We start from the raw sequence: 21,988 nt of genomic DNA on the forward strand, positions 1-21,988 counted from the left end.
GATAGCTTGTTTACAGTTCTGCTTTTGCTGGACGTCCACTTGCCTCTCTATTGCAATTTACTTGCTCGGCTTGCCTGGAGGGAAATGAAGGGTAGAGACTGTGCAAGGAAGGTGTCGACTTTGATTTGTTGTTGTTACTCACATCACTGAACAACAGAGGTTAACATTAAGGCAGAAATTACAAACAGACTCCATCCGTAACTCCTCACTTAATCTTTGTATGGCTGAAGCAGTGCAGTGCTGACCTCCGGGAGCTGAAAGTTTTAGAGTCGTACTCAACAAATTTTCCATGTTGATTGTGACTTGCTGGTTTATGATGAAAATTCAACTGCTGACAAAAAGCATTAATGCTGTTTGCTGTGATGGAATTTCAGATCTCAAAGTTTTAAGTCTCAACACGTCGGTTTTCTCTGAGGAAACCAATAGCTAAAGATATGAGAAACACTGCAGTTTAAAACACATATGGTCTGCTTTGGAACAGGGTCCACAAGCTTGAAAAAACCATCAAAACTTTTAATGCATTTTTAAGAACAATAAAGACTCGTATTATATCCTACAGCATGTACAGTTGTATGAATTAGAATTAGGGTTATGGTTAGGGTTATTGAGCTTTCTGGGCTACTTGAGCATAATTTGGGGATTTGGGCTTTTACTCACTATTCAATAACCTACTGAGTGTTTATTATGTAGGAAATAATGAATGTGAGAACCAGTGAGTGATTTCAGACACAGCATGGACTGAACTCCAGGATGTGGACTCCATCATGTCACGGTTGAGGAAACAGGGCGCAGTACACTGATCACAGAACTGGGGCTTTACCCAAGGGTTTATGTTGATCCTGCACAAACAAATGTTTTAGGGGACACAGCATAACAGCTAGGTAATAATGAGAAAAAAGGTCAACCTAATCCCCTGATGCACTTGTTTATGTTGTTTGTTTCCTGAAAGAGCAACACTGTGATAAGACAAAATCTCACCTCCATAGTCAAGAAGGCACGGTGGAACAAAAACCAAAAAAGATACTTTCATTTCAAGACATTTTTTTCTTTAAATCGCAAAGTTTTAGCGATGGAGACCCTGTATCTTCAGACATGGCACAGAGTGCATTAATCAGATGTCAGCAGGGCATGACTAAGGCTGTGAGTTTAAAGTGTTTGAGGAGAGGAAACACCAAAAAGTTCCTCAGCTCTTGTCAAATTCAATGTCTAATTGGATATGGGTGATCAGTTAAGAAGCACAGAGCACCTACAGCGGGCTCTAAAACTGAGATCTGTACAAGTATCAAAGCTCAAATAGCTGGCATAATTAACAGGTCGAGCTCATATAAAGCTTCTTTGAAGGGTGATGAAACAAGCTAATAGCATTTCCAGTATGGACAATGACCAGCAGGGTCTCAGTGACTCTATAGATATTAAGAGGAAAATACGTCTTGAAATTGGAATTTAAAAATGTAGTCAAATATGAAATATGACTATTAATTTAGATATTAAAAGCTATTTGCATTCAGCGGTAACATTTCACATGGCTCCTTATAGTTAAAGGACTGATGTGCTTATTGCTGTGGCTTCTCCCCCAAGAAAGAGTATTATGAATGAATCTATCATGTTTTTACCAAGGGGTGTTGAAGCCTGTGATCTATGAGTACCTTCATGTTGATGGGCTGAAACTCTTCACTCTTGTTAAAGGAGATTTATGCTGATGGATGATTCTGACGAGCCGAAAGAACCCAGAACCAGCTCATTAATACGCGGCACAGCAGCTCGAGACGAGAGCTCCAGTGATCGCCAAGCAGAACAAGTGAATGATCCTTCAAATGAGCGCTGTGCAAAGGCAGGTCACAGGGACCACCAGTCAACACTACTGGCAGGGAAGAGAAGAAGAAGTGCTGAGCAAACTACACTACATGTTGGAGCAGGAGAGACCGAATGGCTCATTACGATATGAAAGTGAGAGCAAATCAAAGAGTCTTCACACTCTAGAAAATATAAGATGTGTGCCCACACAGGTCACATGACTTTTGTTCCTGGAACTTTTGCTTCTGGCGATAATGAGCCTGCCTGTCTCTTCCTCACATCTTTGGTCCTCTTCTTTTTTCCCTCCTAAACAAAGACTCCTCTGATCATGGCGGAGTACAAACGAGAGGAAGCTGCGCAAAAAAAAAAAAAAGAAAAAAATCAATGGTTCCATTCTTGTGGAAGATAAAAAGCTTTTAGGCTTTAATTATTTCCCCCTTGTAGCTTTATGAATTTGCTTACCATTCAATTCAGAGGTGAGGACTCCCTTGAACACCCTTACAATAGGGTGGATCAGTTCATTTCCTTTCACCACATTTTAAGTAGCATCTTAATTATTTGCATGAATTAAACACTATCAATGTATTTGGACACAAACATATGTTTCATATGCTACGCATACAAAACATTGTATGACATTTAAAGTTACAATACTTAAGATCTCGAAATGAAATCAAATCCCATTTTTGAGACCATTTATGGTTGGCATTTTTCCAGTAATAGAAATTGGATATTTTTAATTATCTTTCCATATGGTAGTTTATTGGAAATTTCAGAATCCGCTATTCCAATGCTGGATTCAGATTGCCAACCTTAGCACAAGGGATTCACAAGGAAACTGTGAATCCCGCTGCACACATGTAATCCAGCGCAATTTCATCTCATTGATAACAGCCTCACTATTTGCTGTTCACTCTCTTTACACTGTATCACAGCTGCTGTCACTGCTTCACATTAAAATCATTCGACTGGCGTGTCCTGATAGCCAAAGGATTAAGGTGCCTGTGTCTAACTCTATAGTGTCTACAGTCAAAAAAATTTTTTCAATAGTTCCTATACCAATACTACCATACTATTTAGTATGCCAGAAAAAGATTTAGTATGTCCCAATACATAGTTTGTCAAATGCAGTATGCCAAAAGAACCAGGATGTCCTTCTACATCTGGTCACATTTTGCAGTGTGCAAGCCAGCATGCTTTTCTGGCAGTTCTGACCAACAATCCTCTGCACAGTGTAAGATACGTCACATTGACTGAGCCGCCGAAAGAGAACAGACCAATGACAGCGCAATGATGGAAGCCAGTGCAACGTCAGAGGCCACAATGAGAGATGAAATATTATGTCCCAATTGTAAGCATACATCATGTGTACTGCATGCAACAGTATGTACTTTGTAAGGGCAGCTGCAGTATGTACTAAAAGTAAAAAGTAGAAGTATGCGATTCAGAATGCAGCCATGCTCTGTGAGGCTGTACTTAATCACAGTGTTGCTTTGAGCTAAATGATAAAGTCAGCATGCTAACATATTCACAACAGCTGAAGCTGGAATTATGGTTCTTTGGGCTACATGATGGCGATCGTGCACGAGGGTCGAACAGAACCGTTGGCTGTTTCTTTTATATATATATATATGTAGCATGTTGATGTTTGTTTTTATCTCAGTTTCAGACCCGCCTCCTGACAGCAATTAAATCCAGCAACCAACTCACTTGATGCGCAGGTCCACACTTCATGTTATTAAGATATGGAGGACATGTTCACATGTATCTGCAGGGAACCATAAATCCAGCTTGAGACCAAGGTATTGGACAAACTGACAAATGAACATATGAAACAAATTAAATTTTGACCTGATGATGAAAGGTCAAGGGATCAAGGTTATTACAGCTCATCCTGTGGGAACATGAATGTTTGAATGGATTTAATGGCAATCCATCCAATAGTTGTCAAGACATTTCACTAAAAGCCACAAATGTCAGCGCCAGAGGAGTAAGGGAATTAGAAAAGTCAGTGGGACTCACCCTCTTCGAATCATGAATGTCTTTACAAAATATTGTGCCAATCCATGAAGTAGATGTTGAGAAATGGGAAACATCACTGTCTCACACATCTCAAAACTGTGCAAGAGATTGAAAAAAACAGTGACAAAAACAGTGACAAGTTAACAGGAAAGAACTCTGCTGGATGTTATTATAACCATATTTGTTAATGGCAGGTTTTGCAAACAAAATAGTTGCTGAGAAATAATATGATCTTGTCATCATTTGCATCTCTGAAACAAAAATGTTTTTGAATTACAGAGATACTGTATTGTTCAATGTTAAGACCCTACACATGTATGGCCTACTGTAGTGTCACCACCTCTATACAGAACAGAAGATGTTTGAAACTTTTAAAATTATTATAGTTAATGAAGCAGGTCAGCAGGTAGGAATATGTACAAAAAAGGTGATATTTATTAACAAAATATTAATGAACCCCAGGAAATTTAACAAAAATAACTTAAGCTGAAGCAGAGAACAAACAAATACAACCTGCAGCCTCACAGCAAGCTGCCACCTACTCTCTTCCCTTCTCCGTCTCAATTGACCGGTCACTGGCCTTTTACCTTCTCAACCTCACCTAACTGGAACGTACCATCTACTCAGGTTACCAAAGGGTGAGCTAGACTGACACCAAGCTTTCAAAACATAGAGAACAACACTGATGTAGTTACTGCTGACAGTCACAATTTCCTATGGTCACACGCACAGCCATGAGTGCACAAAATTATACAGAATGTCATTTACTTCACAACAGTTTTATCCCTCCTACAGTACCTCAACTTGACAGAGCTGTGACTCACTGCTTAGTGCAGCTAATGATGCACACCCGTTGTCACTATCACTGATTAAGCAGACGATCTGCCCCACCATCACAAAACTGTCAAAAAAAACCCAACACAGCAGGACTGAAGTCATCAAAATATAACATTAAGAAACACAATCCACCCAAATCAAACCCATGTTAAACTTTCTGTGTAACATGACTAATAAATAAACAGAAACATTAGACTGAAACACTAGTAATATTGGGAATCAGGGCCCTGTGAAACGGAGACTTTTTCACACCTACCCACATAGGTGTTTTCAATTATTTTGCCTGATTATACCTCATCTGAGGACTGTGTGGGTGGACATGCTTGACTGACATCTGACCATCCTATTACTTTTGTATCACTGGCTACAGTGAAAGGGGGTAACACCTTTATTATTCTTATTGCTTCATGAAGTTTGAAGACAACATGTTACAGCATAGCTCCACCGAACCCAAATCTAATCAGAGGTCTAATAGCCAGAACGAGTGAAATCACCTGTGTGGGTGTGCAGGGCCTGAAAACACACAATATTTGATTGCATGACCTTATCTGACTAGTTCTCAGAAGCACTGAGTACTCATTCTCATTTTTATTGGGATTTTACATTCTGTGCGTTATGTAAAAGTATATAAAACTACTGCAGAGTAAAAGTCGTACTGAGTCTGTTACAGAGTAGATTTATGAAAAATGCACCAAATTTTTTAATGTAACCCAATAAGGGAACATTTCAGAGAATAAACGTGAGGAACAAGTAAAAGGAAAAGGAGAACAAGGAGGTAAAACTAACTTGAACATCAGCTGTTTGCTCCTGTTTTATGCAAACAAGGGAACTGAAGCCAAACTTGTTTTAGGAAAATCAGTCGTCTACAAGATTTATGCTGTTAAATTAATTTTGGAATTTTATTCACAGATATTACATTTACTATTAATTTATACTAAATAAAATGAAGAGTAAATAGGTTAGAATATTGTCTTTTGTCTGTCTTGGCTATCATCCAGTTGGCTACAGAAAGTTTTATTGTTGGTACAGGAGGTTATTATATCATAAATCTGTGTTTGAAGCATATAAACAGATTATTTTCATTTCTATGACTTCACATTTGTTCTTAGGGAATTATTATTATAATATTGCTGCGGCTGCTTGTTAATTGATTGAATTAATTGATAGTGCATCAGGCTTCTTCCAGTGTCCGTTATGTTTGGGTCTATTCAGGGTTGGGTCTGGCTGTGCTTGGATCCCCCTCAGGTCGGGTCTCTCTTTTTTGAAAATTAATTTATGCAGGTTTGGATAGGTTTTCCATGGGTCCGTTACGGGTCGAGTCCAACATTTTGGACCCGTGAACACCTCTAATGCACAGCAGTAGCTCAGATGCAGTATCATTCTAAGCAGAAAATCACCGTGTTGAGTGAAACAATGTCCTGCTGATGTGCTGTGCTCTCTATGTGTCACTACAAGATCTTGAGCAATGATGTCATGCAATGTGAGATTACTGTCTGTCGCACTTTGTTGGTGCTTTTGTCCCAGCTTGGAATTCTCCATAGCTATGTCCTCAGCGTGATGTCTTTTAATCTCAAAGCCTGTAATCACAGGTTTTTTTTTTTTCTTTCTGCACTGGAGGACGTGTTTCTGATTACTGAGGCACTTGTTATTTCCTGGATGAGGCTTTGATGCATACTACAGTCCTCTAATCTGTCCAGCAATCATAAAGTCTCTGGAAGCTGTCACTGATTGCCCTGATAGTGACATGATTTCAGAGGACTTCACTTGTAAAAAATAAATAAATAAATAAAAGGAATAATTCACTCACTGTCGGTGAAAGGCACTTATAGCCATGATCATATTATGTCCAACGGCATCCAATGTATTTCCAAACAAACAAATATTTGAATACAAATTGGTTTTCAGTGCTCTTGAAGAGCTGGAAAAACAAACAGATGTTGAGTTGTTATATACATGTTGATATTGCTCATATGTATTCGGCATTTAAGCTATAAGTCGTTCTGTATGATTCTTTTGGATAATTAACTAAATTTGCAGCCTTCGACATGTGAAATGACTGTGGTGCAGAAGAGAATGCAATTAGGCAGAGGCTTCATGATTTTAAATAGCTTAGATTGCAATCTATTATGAAATGTCATTTACCATCGTACACTAAAAGCAGTTGAATTCTCTGAATAGTTGACACTTTGTTGCATTATTTTCTTTTTAGAGAAAACAATTCTCTATTATCCCAGTTCTGTTGACGATTAAATCACACAGAAAAGGAAGGAAGTGTCACAAATTTTCATTGGCGGGTGTTGTCACAATCTGCAAGCTGCTACATCTTCTGCACAAACCCTAACTATTCCTGTTTCTCCCTCTCTCTTTTTTAACATATGAACTCAAGTATTAATCAGACTGCAATGGTAACAAGCACACAGACATTAGGAAATGAAGAAGCTGATGAACATGAATGGGACATCTGCACAGAGTCACAATGATGGAGACTTAATACGTGTATCAGATATGACACAACTGTTTTAGATTACCAACATATGTTCATTTACTCATTAATTTTCAATGCTCATGGGTCAAATTGAGGTTAGAGTCTATCCCAGCATACATTGGGCTGAATGCCAAGAAATACCCTGGACAGGTTGCCAGTCTGTCACAGACCAGAGAGCTACAGATAGTCACAGAAAGATGGGTAAAGTGACTCTTGCTCACATTAAGTCCTGTGGGCAGTTTTAAAGGATATAGCTGGCGATTTTCTATATATTCTTATGGTCAGCAAATCACATGTTCAGAGCCAAACCAACAATTAATTGATCTATTTAAAAGTATTGTGTGTGTATCCAAAGCCTGATATACAGTATCTTATTCCTCTGTGCCATAGACCTTTGTTGTCCAAAACACATCAGTGAGCCACGTCGACACACTGGGTGACATGTTCCTTCACCACAAAGAGTTAAGATTGGTTTAGAAACAGCTCCAAAGACTGATAACAGCAATCATGTTTTCAGTCTTCAAGTAGCTCTGTGTAAGGCAGACAATACTTCGCATGCACGGGAACGTTGGTCCGTTTGCAGTGCTTTGCTAGCTTGTTGTGCTACATATCACAACCTCTTGTCTTTGTGCTAAATTACTTTAAAACATTTACAATGTAGTACAAAGTCAAGGTTGTGATACATAGCACAACAATGCAAACTGCCCACAGAAAAATTACCCGAATTTGAGGACATTATTGCTGTGGCCAAATATTCTGACCTATAACATTTGCAAATGCTCAAATGATCTTGTAATTATAACATTTAAGACATTGCATTTTGCACATTTGTATTATAGGACTAAAGAATGTGCTTTGTCACTGCAACAGAAACTCATTTTGAAGGATAAGGTTTATAAAAAAAGAAGTGACAAGACTCTTGCTGAATAGAGAATGAGATGCATCAGACCAGAGAAAGCTGTTTTAGTATGCATTGTGACTGAAATTAAGCTTTGTTCTTCATTTCACATCCTTGGTATGCAGAAAAATCTGAATTATTTGCAAATAGCCCCTGCAGGTGACTGTGCATAATTTCATTACCCTAGTAAAAGCGTTAACAGAGATCCAAACGTTTTTGCTTATGCTTCATGTAAAGGAAAAGGGAATCTGGGTCTCAAAAACAAATGGGAACAACTGGAGTGAAATCAAAGCAGGAAAACCGTAATTATCAAACGGATTCCACGGTTTCCTTATAATTGATATGTAATGGGACAAAGGTTAAGTTTCACAGTATGAGATTTGCCTTCTTTCGTGTGTCTTGGTGTGAGCCTGGGTGTTTTTATGTTCTCCGCTCGTCTGTATGGGTTTCCTCCCACAGTCCAAAGACATGCAGGTCAGGTGAAAGAAACTCTAAATTGCCCGTAGGTGTGAATGTGTTTATCTGTCTGTATGTATTAGCCCTATGATAGACTAGCGACCTCTCCAGCAGTGTACCCCGCCTCTCACCCAGTGCATGCTGAGATAGGCTCCGGCACCCCGCGACCCTGAGCAGGATGATGTGGTATGGATGGTGTGAGGCATCTAAAATCTCGGTAAATGCTTCAGCTGCAGTGTGAAGATTTCACACAGATATATCTACAGGAAATGTCATATCTGATTAATTTGTTCCCATGGAATACTGGGAACTCAGATGTAACAGAGCCATCGTTAATATTGTTAGTTACACCTGTGCTTTTCCTGCTATAAATATGTGAGAAAAGGTTACCTGTGAGAAGAGTATAAACAAGAAACATCACTCCTTTCAGCATTTATCTCATGTAAATAAGAAAGAAAGTAAAAAAATCAAAACATTGCAACTATTCAATGTCATTGGTGCCTGGATAGTGCAGGATGTGATTAAGGCAATTAGATCCACCTGTTCTCTGTTGTCCCCTGTGTCCCCGATGTTCTAAACTCATCTACACTGAGTGATCAGGGGCTAAAGGCAAAACACTGCCTGACTGAACAACAGACTAGTTTTTAATGTGAACCCTTTGAAGACTTAAAAAAAGTCCTCAAAATTAAACGAAAAAATACTTAGTTGGTGGGTGCTCTCCAGAACAACACATATAGCCTAATGGCGTCTTCAGACAGAACGTGAAGCATCATTTATACAAGTTTGAGTATTTTTGTTAATTAGCCTCAAATAGCCAAAATAGCAACTCAGATAGCAACGTCAACGGGGTCTGTGGGAGTATCTACGTGTGTTTGTGTTCAGCTCAGCCTCTGACTGAACTCAGAACTCACCAGAGACTCCACTTCTTTCTGTTATTTCCCTCCAGTCTCTGTCCTTTTTCCTCATCTATACATCTATGAAGCAGATTCATAAAACCCCAGGATATGAGCAAATATTTCGCTCAAGCTGAAACATGTTCAACTCGTGTACGAGGTCGAAAAAATTCAACATTGACTGTCGGTAGGAAACAGGAAAGGGTTAAACTCACACTTTTTGTTGATCCAACTATCCACCCTGACCACCTATTCTGTGGATTTTTTTGTTCCAGTACACCGTCACATTACTTCCTCCTTTGCTCCCAGTGGGCAAGAGTCCTAATTTCTACTGCTGCTGTAACGTAATCATATGCTGTTTTTGGCATTTCCTGAAATGATTGATGCTCTCGTTTTTCATGGGGGGACAATCTCTCCCCAGTCCTCCTGAATTATGCCTTCTTAATTTCCTCCCTGTTCTTCAGGTCATTCTAGTGTGGAAAGACTACTTGAGCGAGTGGGTCAGGTATTCAGTTGTAGTGGGGTATTTTCACTGAGAGCATGCCAGCATCACATTATTGTGAAGTGGGATAGACAGTTTAAGAGAAAGAAAAACCAAAAGCAGTGTTTCATTCATTTTTTCCCTGAAAACAAACAACCAGTTTTCAAAGAAATTTGCAAAGGATATTCATTGTCCCCAGAGGACAACTCCTAACTATTTTCAGTGAACCAATGACCTTTTATCTAGAAATGTACTAGACACAAGTTGCCTCATAATGCAACATGCAGAAGTTCTAACACACTTTCATCATTACACATTTAGTGTTTTAGACTTGTTTTTAAGATCATTGTGTTTTGGGTGGTCAAACAGAAGATCTTGTGTAAACCATATAACAACTTCCCAAATCGCAGCCTTAATGTATATACCATAATAAAATTAGATAGTTGAAAGTCATATAATTTTACAGCAAGAATCAATAAAAAAGCAATCTGAAAGTCTCTCACTGTACCCACTCATGCAGCATCATCCACAGAAGGTGAGAAATGAGCACCTCAACAGCTGCCACCTCTACTCCTACAGTACCACTGCACTCTGCTCAATTCTGAGCACAAATGTAGTCTGTGTGCATATTAATACTTTATCACACTCCTCCATAGTAGCTGCACTTGCACTCAGGACAGCAAACCATCAGTCTCAAGTTTAATAAAAAAAAAACAAAAATTAATTATTAATTTGTACGGCAATTTTCATTCATAGTGAAACTCAAACTGCTACAGTATTAATAACATATAACACACAACATAAAGAAAAGAGTAATACAAGTTAAGATGAAAAAGCCTTCCTGAACAGAAAGTTCTTTGGGCCTTTTTTTTTTTTTTAAAAGAAACTAGGGTCTGTGCTGGCTGTTCCACAAGTGTGGTGCAGCAGAACAGAAGGCTCGATCCCCCATGGTGCGGAGCTTAGTACTGGGGTCCCGGAGGAGCAAGTTGCTGGCAGATCTGAGGATGCGCGTGGAGGTTTGTGGTATGATCAGTTTCTGTAGGTAGGGAGGCGCATGTCCATTGATGGATTTGTATGTGAGTAACAGGACTTTGTAGTCAATCCTGAAAGAGACAGGGAGCCAGTGCAATGAAAACAGAATTGGTGTTATATGTTTGTGTTTTCACAGTCTCATCAGGATTCTGACAGAGCTGTTCTGAATGTACTGGAGCTTCTGGATGCTCCTGGCAGGGATCCCTGTGAAGAGCACATTGCAGTAGTCCAGTCTAGAGAAGATAAAGGAATGGACAAGTTTCTCTGCATCTGACAGGGTTAGAGAGGGGTGGAGTTTAGAGTTGTTTTTGAGATGGTAGAAAGAGGTTTTGCATAGATGTCTTATATGGTAATCAAACGCCAGCTGAGGGTCAAACCTAACAACCAGATTAGTGACTGAGGAGGAAGGTGGTCAAGGATGTGGATCAAAGATGTCAAAGGTGAGATGAGGTATGAAGGATGACTGAATCAGGTGTGGAGTGCCAATAAGGAAAGCTTCTGTTTTGCTGCTGTTTAACTGGAGGAAATTTGTGCTTGTGCTCATGCAGGCCTTTATCTCCTGAAGACAGGTGCTGAGGTGTGACACGGCTGTAGACATGCTTGGGGCAATTTTGATGTACAGCTGGGTATCATCAGCATAACAATGCAAGTTTGCAAATGTTCCAATGACCTGCTTTGACTGGAGGCACTTAAATATTTTCCAGTGACTAATCTGTCTTGTTCAGTTAAATCTACTGTAATTACTTTGCACTAGACTATTTGAAAAATTTCAGATGTACTACCAAATACAAAATACTGAGTCAAAAACTGGCTTCTTGTGCAACATGTCAAAATAAAAAAACCCAGTACATATTGTTATATTCAGAAGCTTTATTGTACTTCTGTCCGTTTATCTGCAACTTTACTTTATGTACAGGAGCTCAGGGGACCCTATCGTTTTCCCATATTCATTAAAATTTCAAACTGTTGCTTTAACTAACACAATCCACAATCATTTTATATAACACGCCATTTGTTCCGAACATGCCTTGAATGCTACAATCAACACAGTATTATCAAGAGCAGAAAGTAGGTCCTGCAGATCATTACGTGTCTCCAGCTAAGTTGTCTTCTCCTCTACCTAAGGGCTTATTTGAAATAAGGCACGAGTGAAATAATGGAAAAAAGTGAAAAAGGTCCCTATTAAATGGATAATTAGCCGGGTAAGGTGAAGGTCTAACTTCAAGGTCAAAATGAGTTTCTGCCTGCTGTTTGTTTGTTGCATTAAAATGCATTAATAAAAAGCAGTAACATCAGATTTAATTGTTATATTAATGTGTATTGATTCACTGCGTGTTATAAACATAAATATTCATTGTTATGGTAGAAAAGAACATTACCCTTGCTAGATCTTACCCAATATGAGACTTGCAAACAACAGACATATGCTTATTAGTAAAGCAAATGAATAGCAGTGGATAAATTGTCAGGAGTCATTAGAGTCACTGTGTTTTCTCTATAGAGAACACCTGCTACAACATGTAACATCATGAGGGATACTTGTTCTACCACTTAAGTTGTGAAAAATAAACAGAAGCGATACTTATTGAGAATGTTTCAGTGATCTGTACTATTATCTCTCAATGTTTTAACTTTGACTTTGTAAAAATATATCATCCTTGATGTGTTTATTTAGAGATCCCCTCCAGACATGTATTAAAATGTATAAAAATAATTGTGCTTTTAACAATAATTTGTGTCTGATACATTTTTTCCACTAAAAAAGTATAACAACCACATTAAAATCCTTAAAATGGCATATATTTCATGTCTAAAGTTTTCTGGACACAAGGTGTCCTAATTTACTGAAAAGTCCATTCTCAGTGTGAAATGTGCACTGGAGGCTTCAAGTTTCCACATCACACTTGTGTAAGATGCATACTGGTCCACAATTGGCTCCAAACTAGTTGTGATGTCACAGAGAAACTTTCCACTTTCAGCAGATGAATGTGAAAACAGCCTTCCAGTGTCAAAGTCTACACATACATCATTCTGCACAGTGAAACTCAAACATCCAACTGAGGGAACAAGAAGAAAAAGGGAGACTTTAATTATTTTGCAGTAATTAATTTTAGCAGCCTAATGTTATACTGAAAAGAAAGACAAAGTTTCTATTGATATTCAGTAACATCTTATTGTTTTAAAAGCTGTAACAAATGTGAAATAAAGTAAAAAATTAACAGATTAAAAACTATTACAGGCCAAACTTCACTGTTGTAGTCAGGATCACAGGAATCCACGACCTACTATGTACACAGTGGGCAAAAAGGATGGAAACACTCTTCACACATTGCCAGTCTGTGACAGAGCTAACAAAGACAAATACTTCACCTTCAGATCTGCGAGCAAGAAGATGGATTAGTCACCAACTCTGACTTGCAGGTCTAAGAGGAAACCAAGACAAACATGAACAGAATGCATAAACCTCACAGGAACTTTCATGGACTGTCTTGTGTGCAACACACTTCAAAATCACATTTCTAACACTTTAAACCTCAACTGTTATTACTGGGAGTAATTAGCACAGGGAATAGTGGTGTCACAATACAAGTTCTTACTCTGACTTACAATAATATCTAATATCTAAAACCATTAAGAAGAGTCACAGATCATTCGCTGTGCTGCATTTTAACAAGATACACCAGAGTGCATTCATGACTTCAATAACAACGACTGAAATAACCAAGCAATATACTGGCAGCACTAATTAACAACAATGACACTGAGAGCTGGGACTTCTGCTAATATGATGTGCAGTTATTGACGAGATCCTTCTCATTAATGTCACCTGTCTCCAAAACAGAACCACAGAAAACTCATTTTAATTCTTTGTTCAGGTCATTGTGTCAGTCACTAAGGAGCTTTGACTCTGTCAGATTTGTCACCTTTGTCAGCTCAGTGAACGGAATAGTTTCATATTTTGCCTCCTGGCAACTGTCTTTAAAAAGGTGTAGATGGACTGCAGTTCGGAATGTGGTGAATATCGGGAGCTCTTGCAATGTTTCCAGCTTCTGTATCTTGTGAAATTTGACTGCAGCAAGCAAATGCCAGGAGTTACACTGTCACTAATTCAATCCTTTTTGTTCTTGCACATGAAACTATTAAATGCATTTTCATCTTCAAGTTGAGCACAGCGCACCTGCATACATTAAAATACCAAAACTGACATCATGTTCATATTTGCAGACTGTAACCAACTTGTGAAAAATATAACTTTCCTAAATGTTTCAAATACAGCATGAAGGAACCAGGAGATATTAGGTAAATACATCTCAGATTAACGCCTCTGGCGCAGCACTGAATAGAACTAAAAATGTCTTCAGTGGATGGAAAGCCATTTATATCCTCTGAGACGAGCAAAAAACTCAGTCACACTGGTATTATCCTTATGGGGTCGCACCGATTTTAGACCTAATACATTTTTTTTACACTTTCATACTGCTGCCACAATGAATACTCAATTCTGAATGTCTCGAGGGGTGTTGATTAATTTCAGATAACGGTATATAGCTTTGATGGAGTGGTCTTATCACTTTTCCATATTAATGCACTACCATGATGTAAGCATGCTGTGCAGAGCCATCCGGCTGATGCACAGTCCTATGGACCACTATGTGTGAATCAAGAAAATAATTATGTGTCTTATACTAAGATGGAATTACACAATTTACTCAGGTTGCATTACCTACATATATATACACTATAACTTCTGCCTTTTCCTATTACAGTACATCTATTGTACTTTTTTAACGTTAAAAGTTGAGAGGTATTCATTACAATACCAATACTGCAGATACTCTTAAGTAAATTAGAGTAATTCTGAGTCATTTGCATTACTGCATTCTGCATTTACATAACAGAACATAGTAAAATATAAAGTATGTTTTTGTCTTGAGTCTTGACATCTTTTGGCTTAGGATGTATCCTGAATGCTTCCTATAACCCTAGTGATTTCCAGTGTATAAATTTATAATCTGTGTGTAATGACTCGCCAGTCTGATGCGCAAAGATGTGCCCAAAATGTCATGTACTTTTATTGCTAGAGCCCTGTACTGTGCCATAAACTTATTCGCACTGGGTCTCATATGTACTAGTAGCAGTTGTGTATGATAATTGAAAGGACACTGCTTCTTCAACGTATTCTGCAATTCTTATTTTACCACATCTGTTTTGTGCAGTTTGTGCTTGTCATTCTGTCTGCGTCTGTGCAGGAGTATCACCATTAAATTCATCACCTGCCAAATTGGCTTGTAACCTGATGACACTACTTGCCTCGATTAATTTTTAACTATATTTGGAGGGTGGGCAGGTGCTAATTTCAAGCCCTGCTGGGCACCTATAAACACAGTCTCATTGCTTCAAAACAAACACACAGAGACCAAGGGATATCATCGTAATTGTTTTGTCCTCTATTGTTTACAGTCATGATGTAATACTGGAAATGGCTGACATTTTTTAAGGCTTCTACTAGGGCAAGATGACTGCTTGGCTGCAAAATCTCCTAATGTCTCCCAAAATTTTTAGATAACATCTCCCTCAACAAGCTACATCCTCAGCATTTTCTGACTTAACTGCCAAATAATTCCTTTTGTAGATTTGATCTAAAACATCACATAAAACTTATTTAAACCTTTCCTCTAGCAGACATGGTAACATCATCTACATAGAATATATGCGATCATCAATATGATGAATAAAATATGATGAAGAATCTAATATCAAATTGAACTGAGAAAACCTATCAGTGAAATAATCTATATTAATGTGTCTTTGTAGTACTTCCTCAAATATCTAAAACATTCAGACAAATTATCTTTCTAAGTAGTAAAAGTAATGTTCGAGATAATATATTTTTCTTTAATGGTTACAGCCTAAAAGTTGTACAGCAGAAGGATTTCTTATGAAAAGCTTAAGCGATCAAAAGCATGTGTGAATCCCAATAGATATGAAAGTCTTTTCATCGCAAATGAGAATGCAATTAAATGAAAATGTATCACTTCATTTGGCTCTGATCTAGAGGGGGTTCATATGCAGCTTCTCATGTATCATCATGTCAGCATGTTGCATGACAAGATGGTCAAAGTACTTATGACATTACAATGTAAGGCCATTAAAAACAAAAAAAAGCATATTTCTCACAACAGGGAGCATGTCCACCCACTCTCTAAAAACTGTTCTTTCTCGTGAGGGATTACCCTACAAGTGTCAGTGTCTTAGACAGATGTTTCCAAGCAAATAAAACTATAAAGGCTATTTTTTAAAGCATAGGAATTATATTTTTTGATTGAAGATTTTAAAGATTCACACTCATTATTCAACTGTCTGAATCAGTTGAGGCTGAGGACTGTTTCCACTTGTCTTTTTACAGACTCTCTGATTTGTTCCTCACTTTTTGCTTTGCGGTCACTTCCTACATCCCTTGATCTCTTGCACCATAATCTAACACCCACCATGATAAGAGGCAGGGATATTGAGTTGGTGGATATATGGGAGCAGTGGTGTCTGGGCTGTGAACAGGACTTGCTTTAAGACAAATACCCGAGCAGATTTGTGATAAGGTACAGCAGTGTTTATTTTTCCCTGTGCAAGATAAACTGCTTAAGCATGTGTGTTAAAATGATGACCTTGCCTCAGTGAATCTGTTTTAACATTTTGTTGTGAAGTCTGGCTTGACAGCTTGAGCTTAAGGAATAAAAACTGACTGGGGAGTGAAATTCACAAGATTGCACATGGAAAGTAACATCTTGCTTTTTATAATGAGTAGTGTTCATTTTATAGAAGCTTAAACACCATATACGTGCAGTGGCAAAGGTGAAAAGCAAGCCATGACGTTGATACATCACCATTAAAAAATGTGTATTAAATTGGAGAATAAAAAGCAGAGCAATCTCAATTGTTGACACAGACTGGTGACTCCACCAACTAATTCTGCTCACTGAGATGACAGCTTGAGTGGCACAGCTTACTGTTAATGTCAACTCAAGTGCTGTATACCTGACTGACTGGATGGGAAGATTGACAATCATGATCTGCCAACAAAAAGGTGTAAAATATGACAATAAAATTCAATATTCAACCTAATTTTGTCTTTTTATCCTTCGATCAAAAGTTTAAATACTGATCTGGACCCTTAAAAATGCACCTCTTGCCAAATTTAAGAATAAAATATTAGAAAATCAGAGCTTCTATATTGTTTTTTCTACAGCCTTAAATAAGATGGTCTTAAAAATTGTGCAATATGGCTTGAAGCTTAATAATAAATGGCTTTATTATTTAGCCTAGACTGTCCTAATAGTGTATTTTTGTTTCTCACCTTCTCTTCACACCTTTAAAATGTTTGTCATATTCCCCGAATGTCCCAAATGCAAATTCTACAATAAATAAGGAGGCAGGAAGCTACAGGCTAGAGAAGGAAACAAATTTGAATCCCAACATTGCCTGGTAAAAAAAAAAAACAGAGTGAGATAGGCTCTCCACTTCCTCGGTGACTACTGTCAAAGTGCCCTTGAGCACTTTGTATTAACATCCCAAACTGCTCCAGTGGAGCTGGAGAAAGAGCATGCAGGCTCAGTCAGCTCACGCTTTATACAATACAGTAAAAAACTGAATTTCTAAAAAGTAAAACTGATACAAACTGATAAAAAGCACAAAAATAAATTCAATGACACAAATGATCACACTAGCGAGTCAACATGCATAATTGTTTATTTTGGTCATTCAGTGTGATATTTTGCTCCCTTTTTGTAAAAAATAACCTTTTTTAACATCCATCTGTGGCTTTGAGATAGTATTTCTTCTATCTGGTTTGATTTGTTTCATCACACAACAGGGACTTTATGTTGAAAGACACTCAACCGGAATATTAGAGTTTAAAAGTAGGAGGAACAAAGTATTACTCGTGTGCATCGTATCTAAATGGAAACAATGATTTTACAACCTGATTCAACACACCTCCGTTGAAAATTGTTGATTTTGCCAGTGACTTTTGGATGAAAGTAGACCTATACGTCTTCTGTGATGGCAGGAGTTTTCACAGTTGTCCATGTCCCTGACTGCAGAATAAGTCTTTAAAATAAGAAAAAGACACTTCATGGGAAAAGCAAAAATTGAGATGTAAAAAAACCCAAAAAAAGTCAAACATGCATTTTTTCACACATTTTGGCATGCAATGATGGGCAGCAGAACAATACACCCAGGGCCACAAGGTAACACAACAGAAAAGACATGTTTCATTTCCTGGGACCTTTAAGCCTTCTGAGTTACACAGGAGTCATTTCAAATCTGCCAATACAATTATGTTTACTATCTGAACACTCACATTGCATTTAACTACAATGTCTCTCAGGAAATTACCACTCTGGGTTGTTTCAACATCACACAGCTGGCCCACTTTTTTGTGCAATGACCTTTTCAGCCCTCACGAAAACCATTTATATTATATTCCCTCAAGCACAGTGGCATTAATTCATGCTGAAACTCTATTCTAAGCTCTGGATTTGAACTCGGTTGCACTCGTTGTAGCCCATCTCACCTCTGCTGGTTTTCACTCTCAACAACAGATCAACTGAGTGACTGAAGCCTGAAGCCCATTTAGTTCACTGGGATTCTTGCAGCAGCTGACTGGGATGAGGCGGGGCGAGGCGGCCACCGGAGCGGCTCTCCTCCAACACCTGTATTCTCTACAGATTGGAACTTGTCGCTGTGACAAAATGCCAAGTGTCAACGTTCATGAAAGCTGAAGTGCATCGGTTCCTACATACTCGATATCATGATTCTAATAAGCCTCATGAACTTTAGGCGTAGACTTCTTCTAATTATTTGAACACCAAACAGTAAAGACCAGTAAGGCTGCATTCATTTACCACTCTCAAGAAGATTAATGGGTTCAGCCATGAGGTGCACACCACCTACCTCAGTCAGGAAACAAAGCAGCAAAATAGCAGCAAATAACATCAGTATGCAACTGTGACGCAACTCTTCAAAAATTATCTCCAGCCCTCTTTGAACAGATTGCATCTGCAGATGAAGGTCTGTAAAGTCATTTCTAACACAGGACATCTGCAATGTTAATGACCAATTCACATGAGAAAACAGATCTCTAATCAGTCTTTGAAATTACAGAGATGGGAGTGTCTACTCCATTTACAGAGGTCTATTTTCACACCATCATGACACCAATATAGTTCAACAGGTAGAGTCAAAGCATAATAAATAATAATATCATAATATGCTGCACTTATGCGTTATGTATACAAACTGTACTGTAGCCTCCTGACAACTTAATTGGAGATTATTCATTTTCACATCACATATAATCACAGTTTCACAGCTAACATTAAATGGCTGGAAATGACCTATAATGCTCATTTCTAGCTCTGTATTTTTATTCTGGGACTCCACTAGAGTAGCTGTGCATGATTTACAGTTCAAAAAACTCCTTCTTATACTGGCCCTTTATGCAGCCCCTCAGTTCAGCCTCTGTCTATTAAAAGGCAGTCTTAGCTCCTGTCTCTTTAAGGCCCCCCTCCCAATGAGCCCACTCTGTTCTGACTAGCCAGCCCTCCAGAGCCTGCGGAGGGGCAGCCGTATCAGAGTTGTGTTAAGTTACTGCTGATGAAAACCCAACATTTCCTACTTTACTGCTTCATATTAAAATCTTTTAAGTGACTAAATAATGGGAAACTTTTATTGTGAAGAATTAACAGAAAAAAGAAAAGTGTTCCTCACAGAATTAGCAGAGCTTTGTTAGCGGTGCTAAAAACTGACTGACACAACAACATATGGAGATATTTGGAGCTCTTTGTTCAGCGGATCAGTTAGAAATAATGCAGGAAGGAATAGTACAAGCAAAAACAGCCACAGTGATGATGATGTTTGATGAAGAGCTGCAGATGACCAGCACGCCTCCGACAGGTAATCAACTTATTTTATTTTACCATGCTGTGTAATGGAAAAACACTCATAGTGTGCCAGCTTGAATCGAGTCATGGCTCAGTGTGACTACCCCGAAAACAACGGAAAAATGCCATAATGTTAGCGGAGTGGAGCAGTGAACTCGCACGCTGTGTGAGGAGCAGATGCGTTCAGAGCAGTCTGAAGCTGGTGCTATTTGCTCACAGGGATTACTTCTACATACGTTTACCTCATTATTTGACACTTTGGATTTTGGCACTTTTGACACATTTATATGAACATTAACTGACATTGTAGCACTATATATATATATATGCCTGGATATAAGGAAAAGCATAATAGGTCCCCTTTAATGGATAGGTTCACAATTTTACAAGTCTGTCATAAAACAATAGTCAGATGTCCAAATGATCATTGACACATTTTTCTCACTGTAATTATTCCTCCTGTTCATATCGGCCATTAAGGGATCCCTTCATAATGCATTTTTAATGTCATTGATGGGGGACAAAGTCCACAGCCCTCCTTCAGTGCAAAAATGTATTTAAAAGTTTATTTGAAGATAATATGAGGCTTCAGACATCTGAGTTAGTCAAAAAAAGGGGATAGCTTCCATAGTTACAGTCTTTTTAGTTAAAAAAAATCCTTTGTGTTTACTTGGACAGTGTTTCCTGTTCAGCTGCAGTAGAATTATAGTAACAAAAAGTGGGAATCTGGCAGTAGAATGACTGTAATTTTGAAAGATATTGTCTTGATTTGACTAATTTGCATGGCTAAAATGTCATATTAGTGTAAAAAAAAAAAAAACAACTCACACATTTATATGAGTGAATACATTTTTGCACACAAGGAGAGCTGTGGATTTTGTCCCCCATCACATCACATTGAAAGTGCATTATAAAGGGATCTGTTAATGGTAAGTATGAACATGACAGATTTGGCATATTGTTTACCAATCCTTTAAAATACATGCAATCAACATACGTTCAACATATGGTTTTTATAACTGTTTTTACAATGAACTTTTCTGGATGAAATGGAAAACAAATAGAAAAGTTAGCATTGCATTATACTGTACCTCTTCTACTTCTTGTGAGTGTGACGCTCGTCTTGGGTTTGTTGTGTGGTGTGAACAGCATCCCAAGCACAAAGTCATTTATTCTGAACTGTCCGCAGCAAGCAGGATTTAAACCGAGTCTAACCTTGGCTTTAGCAGCATACAAACTCATTCCCACTTGGGATGTTTTACAGTGAACATGCTCTGCACTGCAGAATCCTGTAGAAAACCCTTTAAATCCAATGTGACAAATGAAATAAGGAACATCACAATGGTTCAAAGATGGTCAACTGTTAAAAGGATTTCAGATCACTCGACAATAAAGAACACGATGATAAGATGCCATGGTCTAATAATTTTTATTCAGCACTGACATGCACAGAATGAAGGTTCTGCTCTAAATATCATCTGCCCCCATTTATATGTACAAGTACCTGTCCATCAAGATGAATATGTGCCAGCTGCTTTCTGAGCTTTGTTAAACACACACCAAGCAGCTCATTTACTTTGTCATTTTCGTCCACGCTCAGCTGGCTACTTTCAAAGCAAGGGCACTCTGTGTGTGTTTTAAGTTTGTAGGCCAGTAGCTCTATTAGTGAGTCTGTCAGCAGCCATATTTCAGTATCCGTATGTGTTCCCACCCCTCTGCTCCCAATAACAAACACCATAAAGTGTCAACTGAATTATGAGCCCCGGTTTCTGCCTACTCATTTTGATAATAGATTTTGAGATAAATCACAGAGCTTTGTTTGGTGAGTAATGCTGGGCTGACAGGATAACGGAGGACAAATCTCCCATACTGTAACCTCTATATCATGTAACGCACTAACAAGAAGCTGCTGGGTGTTTCTCACAACAACATTTTACACCAGAGACCATGGATTGAATTTTTCCACTGTTTCCAAATCCATGGGTGTTAGGGATGGAACAGAGAGATCGGCAGTATCTCAGCTAAGTACTGCAAAACATTAATACAAAGCAGGCAGGGCTCTTTCCTGCCTTGGTAAATGGACCCTGTTTAAATTGCTGGAAGCCCACAACTCTGCAATGACAGTTTTGCATTGTTCATTCTCCAATTAAT

At 38.3% G+C, this 21,988-nt stretch overlaps 1 long non-coding RNA gene across 1 annotated transcript; it reads right to left on the reverse strand.

The window, feature by feature from the left end:
• Positions 1–10,823: 10,823 nt before the first annotated feature.
• LOC122966183 lies at positions 10,824–19,369 on the reverse strand. Its single transcript, XR_006398340.1, has 3 exons — positions 18,469–19,369; positions 13,269–18,002; positions 10,824–10,969 (listed from the first exon to the last, which is right to left on the reverse strand). It is a non-coding gene; the product is annotated as an uncharacterized LOC122966183 (long non-coding RNA).
• Between the last annotated feature and the right edge of the window lie 2,619 nt (positions 19,370–21,988).

Source organism: Thunnus albacares, chromosome 17, assembly GCF_914725855.1.
Source record: "Thunnus albacares chromosome 17, fThuAlb1.1, whole genome shotgun sequence".
Classification (NCBI taxonomy): Eukaryota; Metazoa; Chordata; class Actinopteri; order Scombriformes; family Scombridae; genus Thunnus; species Thunnus albacares.